The 17,231-nt window shown below is 38.6% G+C and overlaps 1 pseudogene; it reads right to left on the reverse strand.

Annotated features, from left to right (window-relative positions):
• Nucleotides 1-15,959: 15,959 nt before the first annotated feature.
• On the reverse strand, nt 15,960-16,556 carry LOC147524294 (uncharacterized; annotated as a pseudogene).
• Between the last annotated feature and the right edge of the window lie 675 nt (nt 16,557-17,231).

Genomic DNA, 17,231 nt, shown 5'->3' on the forward strand with positions numbered 1-17,231 from the left:
TTCTATGCCACCCCCAAACAAGAAGCATGCTTTGTCCTCAAAGTATTGAAATAAAAAGGGTGGAAAAATACCATGGAAATGCGTGAAATTCTAGAACATCTGCGAAACAAGGGTAAAACATACTAATATAGAAAAAAAAATAGACGCAACTCTATAGGAGTTCCACCCATTATGGGGTTAACAAGAATTAAATTGCTTGGGACATAAGCAGACACTAACTGAAATAAAAACTTACCTTAACTCCAGCGTTTAAGCGTCATCCTCATCCTCTTCAAGGAGATGAGGTTCCTTCGCACCTGCCAAGCCCGTCGCCGTGTGTCATCAACTCGTGCTAACCTGTCGAGTGTTGCTCGGTCTGATGGGGTGTAAGGAACAACCAAATGAGGTTGCACCTGCCAACCCGCCCAAGTCATAACTCGAAATGAACGAACCACCTAATTGGTGGGTCTCATGACTTCAACCCTTTTCCAATCCGTGAACTGGGTACAGAATTCAGGTAAACAACCGCGCATGATGCGGCAAACCAAAATAGGCATAAGAAGATACTTATGCCGCATGCTTTGGGCTCTCTTAAGACTAACAACTAATACTCGGGGAATGTCATATCGGCGACGTCCCTCAACTAAAGCAAGGAAAACGCCACCAGCGGTACTATTCGCAGAATTAAACTGCCACTCCCCTAAAATATTCATCAGGATGAATAACATGGTGGTGCCAACATTTAGGGACAGGCTACCAAGGGCTATGCTATATTGCCCTTGGTGCATTACACAAAACACCCCTCACCCATAATACTCATGGAAATATGTTTAGTCATTGAGATATGCATTATCAGTCATATATCCCCACGTGTGCATAGGATCAGGCAAGGGCAATCCCAAAACTAACGCTACCAAAGACTTACTGAATTCCATTGTCGTGTCTTCAATTGCAAGGGAAATTTTTTGTTCTCCATCATGGTTACAATAGAAAGTAATATTATTGTAGAAAAATGCAGTAAGCTGAGGTGAATACGAGTCGTCATCACTTACCAGTAGATGCTGCCATCCTAACTACAAGATCCTGTCGCAGAACCAACCCCATAAGTCTCGCTTCCCAACAAGTCTTCGAAAGACTACTCCGGCATGACTGTAGGAGATGTCATCATAAAACTACTCTCTAGAACAGCTGCAAATGATCTTGGAACAACCCACAAAAAATCGGAATTTTTCGTGCCTCACGGATGATGCCGCCAGGGCGCTCAAACTATGCCTTGTATGGGTGCGGGGTGCGCTCTAGTTATGATCGAGTTCCAAGAACTTAGGCGCAGGTCGCGCTCACTTTTTGCCTGGGATGGGCGCAGGGTGAGCTCATGCCTTGGGCAAGTTCCTATGTTTTGAGCGTGGGTCGCACTCGGATTTGGTCTAGTGAGGGCTGAATGGAGTAAACAAGTTTATTCAAAGCGCCAGGGCGCTCATCGAGAGCAGGGCGCCTCCATATAGTTAGATCTTTGAAGTGAAGAATAAAATAGGAAAAATTGGAAGTGTAAGGTGAGAGATGAAAGTGAGATGTAGTATGGGTTGTGAGTGTAGAATGAATGAAGTTTATGTAGGGTTTTAGTTTCTAAAACGAATCGACAAGTTACCAAAAAGGTTTAAGGCAGTTTCCAGAAACAAAATATTTCCAAAACCTAAAACAAAAACAACCCATATTCATTATTCTAAAACAAACCTAATATCTTTTAGATTGAATTTAGAATAGTAACTTCCTAACTCATTAAAATTTCATCCTACCACAATATCTAATCATAGGCATGCCAATATCGGCAACATTCCCAACAATCATCGCAAAATTACATCTAAAATTGTGGATCATATAAAAACCATAATAAAAGAAATAATACCACCCTCAAACAATTCGGGAAGGTGGGATTAACACAAAAATCAACGCATAATTTGAAAAGAACCACATTAAATTAAAATCGAAATTCAAATACAATTAACTACCGAATACAAATTTAACTACTGAATTCAAAATTAACATCTGCACTAATAAAAAAAATAAAAACAACATCAATCAATAAATTCCCTAAACCACGCGCTACTGGTTGAAGATGGAACATGAGTAGAAGATGGGTCCTGAGATCCCGATGGGCCCGAGCCATCCGTCCTTCGGCGACGACGCTCGTGCCTCACAGACGCCTCCTCAGAAGAAGAACCCCCGTGGGGTGGGAATGTTCACGTATTTTTTCTTGAAACTTGTTTTGTGCTTCCATCTCTGCTTTCATCTCTTCCCAACACTCATCCTCATGCTGGGCACGAGTTTCATAGTTATGATGTATGGTAGTCTGGCGAGTCCGGAGATCTTCACAAATAATATTAAGAGAACGCATGCCACAATGAAGCACTGACATACGTTCTGCATCAGAAGTACACCTCTCCAAGGCATCAGCATCAAAACATGTCGTGTCCTCCTCATCCTCTGACTTATCCTCCAACTCATTCTTCAACTACCCTATCTTCAAGCAACCGCCACGTCTTTTGGATACACTCTGTATAAATAGTAGGATTTTGGTGCCTCTTCAGGTAAATCCGATCAGACTTCGGAGTCGCTCTCAAGGTCATCATGATCTTCATTATCAAAACAGGGAGAGGTGCAATACTCTTCCCAACTCCTCTAATCATAGCTATCAAAAACTCGAGGATGCAGAAGTCATACTTCCTCGTCTGGAGTATCCATAGAATGTGAAGACAATTCAGGCTGATGTCACTGACTTTCTCCTTTCCAATGACATTCCTCCCAATCCACTGAGCTACAACCAGCTGGTTGGTTCGCAGAGACGACTGGTGAACACAATACGAACTCGCATTGTAGTTACCCTCCAAAACCGTCTCGTTCATCAAAGGCTTGATCCCACTAACTTGGGATTCCTGCAATGTGGCCACATGAGTGCATCCTTCCTCCATACCAAAGATACGTAGCAACAAATTTCTATCCACTTCTCTCCTTACTTTATTCACCTTCACAAAAATCTTATTCCTAACCAACTCCCTCGTCCTATAAAATTGTTGGACCAAATCTTCGTTATAAAAATCGTTGGTCATATACGACAAATGGCTCCAATCCCTATGAATCATCTCCTCACTGTAAAACGGCTCAAAGTGGTTGGCATTAAATGCTTGTTCTGGCAAAATTCGTCGTCTTTGAGCCATTTGATATTTTGAAATTATTTGTGGGTTTGAATAAAGTTGAGGGGACGAGTTTGAAACAACCTCACTAAAAACAATGGTGGTGGCGCGGTGGTTCATTTTTTTTTTTTTTTTGAATTTTTATGTTTTTGGTGGTGTAAAAGGATGGAAATGGTGTGGGAGAGGTTGTGGGGAAGATTTGGATTGGGTTTGAACTTTGGGCATAGGTGTATTTAGGTTTTTTTTTTTTTTTGTTAGGGTTTTGAAGTTTGGTAATGGCGGAAGTGAGAAGGAACTCGCGACTCTGTTGGTTTTGGATGAAGGGGACGCACATGCGTGCGAGATTGGGCCCAAACCCAATTTGATTTTCAAAATGTGTCGATTTTTCGCGCAACTTCAAAGTAAAATTTCCGCTTCGTTACCGGTCGATTTTTGCAAATGAGATATGGAAACGATCATGAGAGAATTTCCAATCCAATGATCTATAAAACACTATATTCCAACCGTGGGTTACATATAAGAAGATGAAAAATACCTCGAAGTGCGTGCGTGACTTAAGTTATGCAAACGAATGAAATCTAAATTCATAGATAATGTCAACTCGAATTGAAATATGATTAAACGGCCTAAGCAACACAAATGGAAAGTTGAGCAATCAAGGATGGAAAAACAAACACCCCACCCCCAAACAAATTTTAGACAACAGAGTTTAGAAAATTTGTTTTAAACGTGGGTCTTTTAAAGTCAGATTACCGAGACTTCCTAAATTACTATTTTTATGATTTTATAATTTTATAATTTTTATGCATGATGTTTACTATAAGAAAATCGAAAAGCAATAAGGACATAATTCACACCATAGAGGAACATGACTCAAAAACTGAGAAAACATGCAAGAGTGGAAAATGTGAATTAAGTTAAACGTGAACTTAGGATCCGGTACTTACATCCACACACTCCATAGGGAGGGCCCGGTTACCTAAATGGTGCACTAACCAATATATGGAAGTGTAAGGAAGTACACCAAATAATAAAATGAGTCGTTTATAGTCAGATACTCGAGACTTTAGCAAATAACTGGATATCTATATATATACCCTGCAGTTTTCCATATATCAACAACCTAAAGAATTGTGGGTCTTTCCATAAATAAATAACATGAAATGCACCCTCAAACAGAATCAAGCACCAAGATTTTCTACGACGCGACTTAGTGAAATGAAAGCGAAGTCTGATAGTTTTTTAACGTAACCGCGCATGCACCTTCTTTTTCACCTTTGAATGAGAGGGTGTCCAAGTGAATGAGCATGAGAAAATGGATGTTTGTGGAAGATATGTTGGATATGGATAAGTTTTAGAAGGAAAGAATGGAAGAAATGAGAATGTGGGTTTAGCACAAAACTCATTCATGGTGTAGGTGGGAACTGTCTCAATTCGAAAAATGAAGGTGTCAAGTGCCTTTCCCTTGGGAATTATTTCTATATTAGGAGGATTTAAAAAAATCATTAAGCACAGAAGAAGCAAGAGTGTCGAGCACAAACTCAAGGTTCCGTTGAAAAGGTGGAAGGCGGGGAACATTGATGGTAGGTGAATTAGTAACATGATGATATGAGGTAGGTAAATGGCACTCACCTAATGCTCTCAGTTCTAGATCATCATAATCTTTTAAATATGAAAGACATTCCTCAATAGGTAGGTTAGAAGAATCACTGGGATAGAGGGCGAAAAATTCTTCTTCTGTCATGGCGTCGAGGGATAGATGGATGTTGATAAGTGGGGACTCGCGAGGTGGCAAAGAAGAGTTGCAAAAGAGTTGAAGGAAATCTTCCTTAATTTCATCTACGTCCAAGGAGTTCTTGTCGAAATTAGAACTTCCGAAGGAAATGAATTGGTGCATCTGATTCTCAAGAAACGTGTTGTTAAAATACTTTTGAGCTAAGCTCTCTATCATGATAACTTCTACATTGATATTCGTATCAGGAAACTATTTCATCATTTTAAAAACATTGACCTCAATAGAAAGATGGCCAAAGGACAAGGACATCGAACCATCGCGGCAGTTTATAAGCGCATTGGCGGTAGCTAAGAAGGGATGCCCTAAAATGATTGGAACAGAGTGGTTAGTGACTTCTGTATCGAGGATAACAAAATCAGCAGGATAGTAGAAATCCTGAACCTTAACAAGCACATTTTCAACCACCCCCTTAGGACACTTAATAGACCGATCCGCTAATTGCAACGTCATTTTAGTAGGTTGCATCTCCTGTAGACCTATTTGTTTGTATAGATAATACGGGAATAAGTTAACACTTGCCCCCAGGTCTAATAAAGTGGTGGTCGTGTGGAAATCTCCTAAGGTGCATTGTACAGTAGGACAACTAGGGTCCTTGTACTTAACGATTCCATTATATTCTGATAAAGTTGGAAACTGTTCACTTAGGAAGGCGTCTTTAGGAATATTTGTCTTATGCCTAGTAGTGCACAACTCTTTAAGAAACTTAGCGTGGTGAGGTAACTTTTTAATCACTTCAAGAAAAGGAAGGTTTATTGTTAGATTTTTGAAAACTTCCCTAATCTCCTTAAAATTTGTATCCTTGTTTAACATTGCTAATCTCTAGGGAAACGGTGGTTTCTCTCTATATTTAGCGTATGGATCAACATGATGTCTAACCTTGGCTTTCTGTTTCTTAGGTTGTGGTTTAACTGGTACCTCTACAGGGGTAGGATCTTCAGTTTCTATTTCGGTATCTAGTTCAATATTCGGTGTAGGGACTACTGGTGGGGTAACTATAGACATAGTTACGTTGTTATCAACCACTCTGCCAGAACGAAGAGTGGTGATGGCATTTAGCTCACCTACGTTTTTATTTTCGTTACTAGTATTACCGTTTACCCCAAAGGCTGTGTTTGTTGTTTTAGGATTAGGTATCGCTTGTCCTGGAAACACACCTTTGGGTTGCACTTTCTCTTGTGCTAACTGTTGTAAAGAAAGTTGGATGGCTTGTAAAATCTATTGTTGGGTTTGCATAAAGGCGCTGAAATGATCCGGTTGTGGAGGAGTGTTAGCTATAGGTTGTGTGACAAGAACCATGTCACATTGATTATTAAGAGGTGAATTTTGATAGTTATTATTTGCCTAAACGATACCTCTATTAGCATTATAATTATTATAATTACCCTGACCTTGTCCTTGTCGTGGTGGAGCTTGGTTGTTATAATTATTATAATTACCCTAACTTTGTCTTTGACCTTGTCGTGGTGGAGCTTGGTTATAATTGTTTGATGGCCTAACATTTTGATTATTAAATCCTAGAGGTGTTACTTTTTGATTATTTCTCCAACTGAAGTTGGGATGTTGTCTCCAAGGGGCGTTAGGAATAGGATACCTATTAATTGAGCAAACATTATCTTGTTGTGATGTTTGTTGTTCATAAGTGAAAGGACAATAGGAGTCGGGATGCTCAGGACTCAAACAGAAATTACATTGATTGGAGTTGACATTCATGACAGGGATAGGCTTTTGTTGAACATAAATAGCCTCTACCTTTTTAGTGAGAGATTCGATTAAATTTTTAACTTCAGGATCCGGTTTCATCTCAAACATACCGGCGGCCTTAACTATTGTAGAAGAACTAGCAGAGCAGGAGATATCATCACTACCCCCCCCCCCCGCCCCAGTTATTATTACTCTTTGTTTGATCTTCTAAAAATTTATAAGCCTCTGATACTCCCTTACTGTGGAAACTACCCCAATTCATTATGTCAAACACCTTTTTGTGGTGGTGTAACAGTCCCTTGAAAAAGGCACGAACTAACATGTCTTTCGCGAGGTTATGGTGTGGACACTCTATAATAAGATCGGTGAAACGATTCCAAGCCTCTGAAAATGATTCATGAGGATTATGTCGAAAGAAATGAATCTTGGAAAGCATTTCATCGGTCTTCAGTGGTGGGTAAAAATGTTCCATAAATAGTTGAACAAGTTTGGCCCACGAGTCCACATAATTAGGTGCTTGGGCAGTTAACCAAGACGTCGCCTTATCGGCTAAAGTGAAAGGAAACACCCTTTAGTTTAATTTGTCCAGCAGCAACCGTAGGATGGTGGAATGTAGTAAGGACTTGGTCAATTCTACACATGTCCTGATAAGGTTTTTCATGGTCTAACCCATGAAAAATGGGTAACAAATTAAATATATTTGGGGGGATTCAGAAATCCCCCACTGGGTCTGATAGAACGATGCAAGATTTTGGGCTATCGTTCAAGGCTTTGTAAAAGTCAGAGAGAGGGGACCCTCTTTCTTCAGCCATTATTTCAGGTGGAGTATGTGATATATTAGCTAGAGGTGTAGTAAGTGGTATACTAGAAAGGCGTGTTTGTTGACATTGTCGGTTGATTACATTAGGCGTTTTTCTTCTGCCTGACCTTAATCTCATGCAAGGCTAAAACCAATCTTAACTAAACACGACAACACTCAAAACAATCCTGGTATGCTAGTATAAGAACTCCTCTGACAGAAGATTCGAGGAGTGGAAGAAAGAAGTACCTAAATGCCTCCTTGGTTTGCTTATGAATAACGTCTTGTTACGCGAGCTCAGTGTATTTAACAACTTAGAACACTGAATAACTTGAAGTAATGGTAGTTTGAACTAACCTGTGGAAATCAAGCGGTTCTAGAAGAGGGTGCGGGTCGCGGTCAGGACCAACTCGAGTTCCAAGCATTTCACCGAGGGGGTGCACTCGAGTTTTGCCTTGGTAGGGCGTGGGTCCCGCTCAGGTCCAATTCGAGTTCCAGGCGCTTCAGCGCGGGGGCGCTCGAACTTTGCCTTGGTATGGCGCGGGGCGCGCTCAACCTTGGCTAATGTCCAATGTTTTAGGTGCGTGTCGCGCTCGAACTTTGCCTACCAAGGGCGCGGTCACACTTCGTGTATTCCTGCGAGGAAAAACTCAGTTCTGAAACCAACAATCACTGTTAGAACTAACAAGGGTGGGTGGGTTTAATGGGACCTTGGAAGGCTAACAATGCTAAAGGGAACTAAGATGGCAGCGACGCCATTTGATAAAAGATAAAATATAGTTTTACCTACGAATAAGTTACGAGACTCAAACGCAAGTAAAACTAAAACTAAATTACGCGAAGTGTTTATCAAAGTTTTCTACTCTCTCGATGCTATCGCAATAGAGTTAGAGTAAAAGATTTGTTCCACTCCTAGTTCTTTAGAATTAACGTTTACTAAGATTATCGGTCCTACCAAAGTCAATAAGAGTATTGCGGAAATTTATACTACGATGCAAATTATACTAACAAGATACGATAATTCGACTATGAAATTATAAATTGATACGATGATAAGGAATTAGGGGGGATTGATTCCACCTTAACTCGACTTAATTTACTAACGAAGAATCATCGTAATCCGAATTGAACTGCTTTCACATAACAATTGGTTCTTCCTAATCCCTAGTTGTTCATGGTAATCTCTACCAACTAACATCTAGCATGTAAAACAATCAAACTCATTCTCATGGTGAACTAATTGTTTTCTAGATTGGAATGGAAAATTACAACTATTCTACGCTAACAACAATCAAGCTTTCATCAAGGCTTCTTCAAACCCTTCTAATGGAGGTTTAGCCTAGAGTCATTAAACTATCATTTCCAATTGAGTTTAAACAAGACATCATATCAAGATTGTAAATTTACTAATTTGAACTACAATAGTAATGATTTCAATCGAATTAAACAAGAATTGAAACTAAATTAGCACTAAAAAGTGATTAATAACTAAATGACCGAAACTTGATCTAAATAATTTAATAATTAAAACTAGATTATCATTAACTAATTAGCAATTGAAGACAACCTAATTTATGAATTTAACAATACTAAAACTAAATAAGAATTTAATTAATAAACTAAATTGTGATGAAAATGAATAATTTATTATGAAACTAATATTTGATTCTAAAATAACAATCAACTTGTTCTAACTAATCTATTGGAATTGAAAAAACTAATTAACTTAATGAAAAAAATCTAGATCTAAAAACAAGCAATATTTGATTTAATGGAGTCTAAAACTAGATCTAGAAATCTATGCTAATGGCTACCTAAAAACTACAATGCTTAAGAGCTAAGTCTTGTGTGTTGAAATGGAAGAAACAAGATCCACTTTTTCGTGCATGGGTTGAGGAGCCATGTTTTGAGCCGGAAAATCAAGCCCAAAACCCAATTTCTTCAGTCCACAGAGGCCTTTTTAGCTAGATTTTGCTTCAACAGACTTTTTGTCCACTTTTGCTTCTCTGATTGGATCAAGGTTTAAACCATTGGAAAGCGCTTTCCAATGCGGTCGTTTTGACATAAGGTAGGCCCAATTCTGAGGTCTGAGTCCAAAGATACGGTCTTCAAAAGTTCTGCTGACTTTTGTGTACTGTTTCTGCCCACGTTGACTTTGACTTTTCAGCTTTGAACGGGCTTTAAAAAGGCTTTTTCTCCTTGAATCTTGGCCTTTAATCACAGAACTTCTTAGCAACCAACCCTTTCTCCTTTATATCACAAAAGTGATATATTTCTGCACATAATCGGCTCCAATGCCTAAAATACCTAAAAACATGTAATTAGCATTAACTCTTATTTATTACTTGCATAATTGGTCTAAAAGTATTATTGTTAAGGGGTTAAAACTACAGTTTTGGGCTCTTATCACTTGGTTCCACTACCAATCCCTAATTCCTTTGTCTTCACAGTAGCCTCTTTTAGAACATCATCACTACATTTCACTTGCACTAAATCATCAATATCTTTACCACTCTCATTTTTCTTCACTTGTCCCCAGATTTTACGGTCCCTCAGGATAGCCGCTCGTGCATTTCCACATAAACCGCTTCTATTTGCAATACCTTCATTCTGTATAACCACATAATTGTCACTAAAATAGGTATCTATGGCACCTATATAAAACTTACTTTTAAAGCCTTGTAAAAGCAAACATGAGACTTTTGGTAGATGTACTAAAAATACATTGTCAAAGATCGAACCAACCTTTTCAGCGACATTAACCTGAGTACCTACCACTTCTTCAACTGTCATCAAAGCACCTTGATCAATAACATCAACATAAACATACTCTTGAGAAATTTTTTTTTTTTTAAATGATAAAAAGCTTCCTCTAGTGAAGTAGCTGTCGGGGATTCCACAATATTTTCCGCATAACCCATTCTTCTCATAACCAGCTGCATTTTTCCCCCTCCAGTTCTAGTGAATATAATCGAGTCTTGGTACCGAAGCCCACATGTTGGACCATTAAGATCCACAAGACGTTTCAATTGTCTCTACCCTGGAGTTTGGTTAAATGCTGATTTTTTACTTCCAACTGTACTTGTTTTCGGTTCGCGATGAAGTCGTATTACCCTATCATCTGTCACCTACAAAATGATCAAGTACATATTTGAAATACTGTTTAATATTTAATATTCTGACCAAACAACAACTTGGAAAGTCAACATAGTCAGGGAATAACAATAATTAACTTACCCCCCGACTTTCACAGAGTATGTCAAGATCAACATAGTGCATATTAACACTCCTTTCAAGCTGCAACAAAATTAACGCTATTACAAAATATGACAAAATAAACAAAATAAAAATCTAACTACTTCAAACGACAGAGAGGATTGACCACCTCAAGTACATTTTTCACAGCCAGCTTTTCTTTCACACAATCTGGAAGACGCAGCTCTTCCCTCACCACTAGAGTCTTCTGATTCTTCAATTTCCCTTCCCAGGTACTACCCCTTGTTGTTTTCCCTATAATATCCACCCATCCTAACAACCAAGGGAAAACATTTTCATACAAACGATGTGGACCCAAAGAAGTGACACAGAGGAAAATCAAAAGACTAAAAATTATTAAACAGCCATGGAAGGCTGAACTAAAATTGGGCTGGTCCGGAAGTTCCATTTTCTTGTTAAGAGCCTCCAAACTATCCTTAATAACTTCAAATACAAAATATCCCCAAGGAAACCTATCAAAGGCTACCAAATCATCAGCAACATCCACATTTTGAACACTGACCCCACGATGGTTCATGGGTATCAGAAAAGAGCCTAGAACATACAGCTTGTATAATCTATAGACATCATTCCAACACTCTGCATCATTAATGGAATTTTTCTTTGCCATCGCCCTAGCTTCTAAAATTTCAACTAGAGAAATTGCACTTTTTTGCTTACTTCTGGGAGCAACATCAAAATACTTTTCCCTAAACTTCGTCGGTTTCTTCTTACACATCCTGTAGTATATGTCATTAGGCTGATCGGTAGACAACCCTGTAAAAAGCGTAACATCAGACTTCTTAAAAGTCAAATATTCATCCTTAATTCTATAAGTCAGCTTCGGGACCCTCTTCTTCAACACTTCCAAAATTAGTCTCTCATGGGTAACAAGTTCGGACATCCTTGGTTCCTCATCTGCACAACTAACCTGACTAGGAACTGCAAATAGATATGCATTCACCAAAAACCCAAAAGGAGACGAACTCAATTCAGCTACTTCTTGCGGTTCTAATGTATCAAAGAAATCCCTTTGCAACTTTGACAAACTGCAACGTGCCCATAATAATACAGTTTTCCCTGCGTCTTCCCCTGTATTTTTATCCTTCTTTTCTGGCCCTTCTTAGGGCTAATGTACTTTTGCGCCTCTTTTTTCTTCATCCTAGAAGAGAGCAAATATAAACAGCGAATAAAAAATTTAGGCAATTTACCATAAACCAGAGATTTAGTCCACCATATGTATACAGTAAAACCTCATTAGCAAACAAAAATACGACAAAATTGGTAGTAAGGAGAACAATTCATAAAGAGTATTCTTAAGTAGAACACTCACACTAGGGCAGAACAAAATTGGTAAAACACTATATGAAAAACTAAATCAAGATTAAACTAAAGCCCCAATCAACTGACACTAAATTCCAAACCACACAATCTACAAACGGACCTATCTACAAAACATGTAAGGGTACATCAAACATCTCAAACTAAAATGAAATAAATTGGGTTGTGAGGAAAACAATATTACCTATAAGTTTAGGAACTGCAAATAAGACTTTATTAGTGCTACACTGTGAAACCCAAAATTCAAATCAAAGCCAAGTCTTTCACACATCGTAGCTAGTGGGGTTTAATTTTGGATTCCAAAATCAAAAAACAATTTCAGTTTAATATTAGGGTTCAATTATCAATTACTTGGGTTGAAAAAACAATTAAAATCTGATTGAAATACTTGGGGGTATTCAATTCCTAAGAAAAAGGTGTGACTCCCCAAAAACCAAAAAAAGGGCAACTCATAAATTTCAGCATGTTCCCCCTAAAAATATATATATTCACTTGCACCGGATGCATATTAGACTAATTAGCAACAACATCATATATTTTCCAATGGCTTCTGCTTGGGAGTTCAAAGCTACCAAAGATGGTGAAGCTGTAGGAACCGTTATGGTTTCGCCGAATGATTTACTAAGAACCGCGAAACACCCACGTGCAGCGGAATAAGGGGTGTCACGGTTTGGTTTGGAATTTACCTTTAGAATCGGCTAAGATAACTCTGAGAATCCAATAGCTATGAAATCAACAACCTTTTGACCTTTTGTTGCATTCCTATGCACAGAGTAGACGTTGTGTGGGCAACGATCTTCCAACCTCTTCTTTCTCTCTTGGCCTCTCTCATTCACAAAATTGGATCCGATTTCTGGATCTATTTTTCTTGAGCAAACCCTTGATTTTTCTTGTGTAGAAGTCGGCCCGAGAAAAAGGTTTTCTTTATATAGGCTATAACATGGACCATGAGGAGAAATTAGGGTTGGGCCTCCTGACGGGCTTGGGCTTCCCATGTTCACCCAGAACACACAACCCAAGTCCGTCAACAAATGGCTTATTCCACTAAAGGCCATTGTTGCACTACCACCCTAATCCAAAATTACGTGTCAGCGTTTATGGGCTCCATATTATATGCTCGTTGATCTCCCCGTGTTTAAGATATCGAATGCCCATTGATTAAGTCAAGTTACTGATAACTACATTAATCAACTTCTTATGTTCTTGAGTAGTACCACTCAACCTCATTGTCTTGTCAGATCAAATCCACCTGCAGGGTTTACATGACAATCCTTATGAGCTCCTCAAGGGGACATCATCAGCCCGACTTCTTGCGGGACACGGATTCCTTCTATAATCAACAGCACACCTTACATACAATGTCATTACCCAATCCATCGAGTTTGTTGATTTGCAAATGAATCTCACTCATTGAAGATTTAAAGCAATGTACATTACAAGTAAGTGCCTATTATTATATCTGGATTAAGAGGACAAACATCCATAATAACAGAGGTGTTTATTCTCTTATATAGTCAGTATAAAGAGAAACAACCTCACTTGGTCCTGTTCAATACACACAAAGTGTACTAGTGTAATCCTATAGTCAAGATAGACTAATACCATATTATACTACAACCATACCAATGGTTTGTCCAAATCCATTTAGGTTGTGAACATTTACTTATACTTTATAAGGTACTGATGATATGATCTTCTGTGTGTCAACATACACCATATCATCTACAACATAAAGTATTAGACACATGCATATAACTAATAACATATATAATATGCATAATATTTGCCCATGATTATCATTCAAAATATAAAGAATTAGAGTTAATACAAAAGTAATGCTTTTAGTATATAACCCTATCTGTAATCTCCCACTTATATTCAAAGTATTGCTTTTTAGTATACTTCTAACAAATCTCCCACTTATACTTAAAGCTATGCTGCCAAGCATCTGATTCCCATCCCCTCAACATTCCTGTCAAGGGGTTAGCTAGGTTATCTTCTGATGCTATCTTGGTAATAGTAACATCTCCTATTATTAAGTGGTACTTGCGCTCAATGTGTTTACTTTCTTACAAGAAGTTCCGGAGCCAAACTAATTCTTTGGCTACCTCAGTGGCTACCACACATTTAGCTTCCATGGTGGAGTCAGACACACATTTTTGCTTGACACTCCTCCATACTATGGCTCCACCTCACAAGGTAAACACACAACCTGAGGTAGACTTACTCTTGTCCCTATCTGACTGAAAATCAGAATCTGTATACCCTAAGGGAACCAAACTATCTGTTTGGTATACTAACATATAATCCTTAGTCCTTTTTAGGCACTTCAGACTATGTTTTACCACAGTCCAGGGCCCTTGTCCTGGATTCTTCTGATATCTGCTAACCATGCCAACAGCAAAGCAGATGTCTGGCCTCATGCATAGCATGGCGTACATTAAGCTTCCTACAGCCGAAGCATAATGAACCGCTTTCATGTCCTCTATCTCTTTTGGTATCTTGGGACACATATCCTTTAATTATGGAACTCCATGCCTAAAAGGCAAGAAACCTTTCTTGGAGTTTTGCATGCTAAAACGAGTCAACACAATGTCAATATAGGTAGCCTGAGATAAGCACAACATCCTTTTCTTGCGATCTCTTATAATTTTGATCCCAAGGACGTGACCCGCTTCTCCCAAGTCCTTCATATCAAATTGCTTTGATAACCATACCCTTATGTCTGAGTAAGATGTCATCTACATAAAGCACAAGAAATACCACTATGTTTCCATCAAATTTCTTGTACAAAACAAGATGCTCATGACCTTTTTTCAATGAATCCTTCTGGTTGCTCCATATAGATGGTTTCCTCAAGACTTCCATTAAGGAAAGCTGTCTTGACATCCATTTTATAGACCCACTTGCATCCAATGGGTTTTACACCATTGGGTGGCTCTACAAGCTCCCAGATCTCATTAGAATCCATAGATTCCATCTCAGAATTCATTGCCTTTTGTCAAGATTCTACATCTCTATCTTGGAGTGCTTCATTGTAGGTCCAGGGATCAGGATCTTGGTTACCAGTGGTTATGTCTGAAGACATTCCCAAACCAATCCACCTATCAGGTTGTCTAACAACCCTTCCACTACGACGAAGCACCTTTTGTTCTTGTACGTCATTGGTGACACGTTATGGTTCCTATTCTTGTACAATTGGTACTGAAGTAGTTTAATGTCTCTCCTCTTAATACTTCTAGAATAATACTACTCAGGGTAAAATTTAATGCACTGTGGGTGGAATAAGATTAATGATGTATAAATTGCCTTCTAATGCACCAGAACAGATAAAATGTTTATTTTTCTTAATGATGATCTTGTCATTTAAAAGAAACAAGATACCCATCCTTAATTAACATAGAAACTGAAATCAAGTTCTTTTTAAAATTAGGCACATAAATACAATTCTTTAACACCATAGTCTTATTTCTACCAAAAGATAAACAAACATCTCCCACTGCAACAGCTACTACTTTCGTAGCATCCCCAAAGATAAGGCAATCTCTCCTACACTAAGTTTTCTGGTTTCCTGGAACCTCTGTAATGAAATGCAGACATGGTTAGTGGCTTTCGTATCTACACACCAGGTACTGGTAGATAACACCGCTAAACATGTTAAAAGGCTAGGGCATGAGACATACCTCCATTATTCTCTTTGTTGAGAAAAGGACAATCTGGATTCTAGTGTCCTAACTGCTTGCACTTGTAGCACTTTCCCTTAGGCTTTTGCACATCTCCTTGAGGTCCCATGCCCTTCTTTGCCATGTTCCTATGCTTTTGAACATTATTCTTTTTCTTACCGCCATTAGGCGTAGAAGTAGAAACCTTCTCAGTAGCATAAACCTGAACATAACTATGCTTAAAAGAGACTCTCAGCTGACTGAAGTTCTGTCATAAGTTCAGCCAAAGAATACAACCTTTTGTTCATGTTATAGTTAAGGCAGAACGGTTAAAATCTCTCAGGCAGTGTCATGAGAATGATATCGACCTGCGTTTCCGCATTGATATCAGCTCCAAGGATCTCCAACTCATTCAGAGAAGCCATCATCCTGAGTATATGATCCCTTACAAGAGTCCCTTCAGTCATAGTTGTGGTCATCAAGTTTTTCATGGTAGTTTGCCTGGCAACCCTATTCTGGTGTCGAAGAGTTCCTTGAGATTGAGCATCATATCATAAGCTGTGGTCATGGCCTGATGTTGATGTTGCACCACACCTGACATTGATGCCCGAATGTAACACCGTGACATCTCATCTGCCTTGTTCCACTTCTTATATGCTGCTTTCTCCTCTTCTCCAGTAATATCGTCAGGCTTAGGTGGGCATTCCTCATTGAGTACAAATTTGTACTCTTCAGCAGTCAACATGATATCCAAGTTGTGTTTTCCAGTCTATGTAATTAGGGCCAAGAAGTTTGTTTTCCTTAAGAATAGTTGTTAGTGGATTGAAAGTAACCATTTTGAAAACCTGAGAATCACATAAAATAACTATTATGTAGGGCAAAACTTCTTGAGTTAATAACAAAAATTAATTAATTAATCAACTGTCGGCCCACCACACCGAAGTAGTAAGCCACGATAGTGTGGACGTTTACCATTCTACATTCGTGGAAATACTTTTGGAGTTAACTTAAAAATTATTTAATTAACCCGTCAGCACCCTATACACCGAGATGTAGTAAGCCACGATAGTGTGGACGTTTACCATATCTACATTCATGTAAAGAGGTTTTTCCTATTAGTTCTACTTCTCATCAACTTAACAGCACACCGCTCGTTAGAGTGGACACATGCCATCTAGACAAGTAAAACTAAAATGCTGACCTTTCTTTGGTCTTACAAATAATAGCAGTGACTCCGATGGGGAGGATACCATTACTTGCATCTAAGTGTATACCATTACTCAACTTCTTAGTCCATTATTTGCAATGAATCCCTTCAGATGGAGAAGTGAATCCATACATTAATAACTTCATATAGTTGTCCTTCAGAAGTTTGTTCTGGTAATCCGTAATTAGACTCATCCGATATGGAGGAAGGCACTAAAACCGACGCGCAAGTATAATTACATCACCAACAAACCAGTAATGGAGATCGTGGGATTTATACGAAACTAAATTCCCGCTCCCACTTA

Source organism: Coptis chinensis, chromosome 1, assembly GCF_015680905.1.
Source record: "Coptis chinensis isolate HL-2020 chromosome 1, ASM1568090v1, whole genome shotgun sequence".
NCBI lineage: Eukaryota > Viridiplantae > Streptophyta > Magnoliopsida > Ranunculales > Ranunculaceae > Coptis > Coptis chinensis.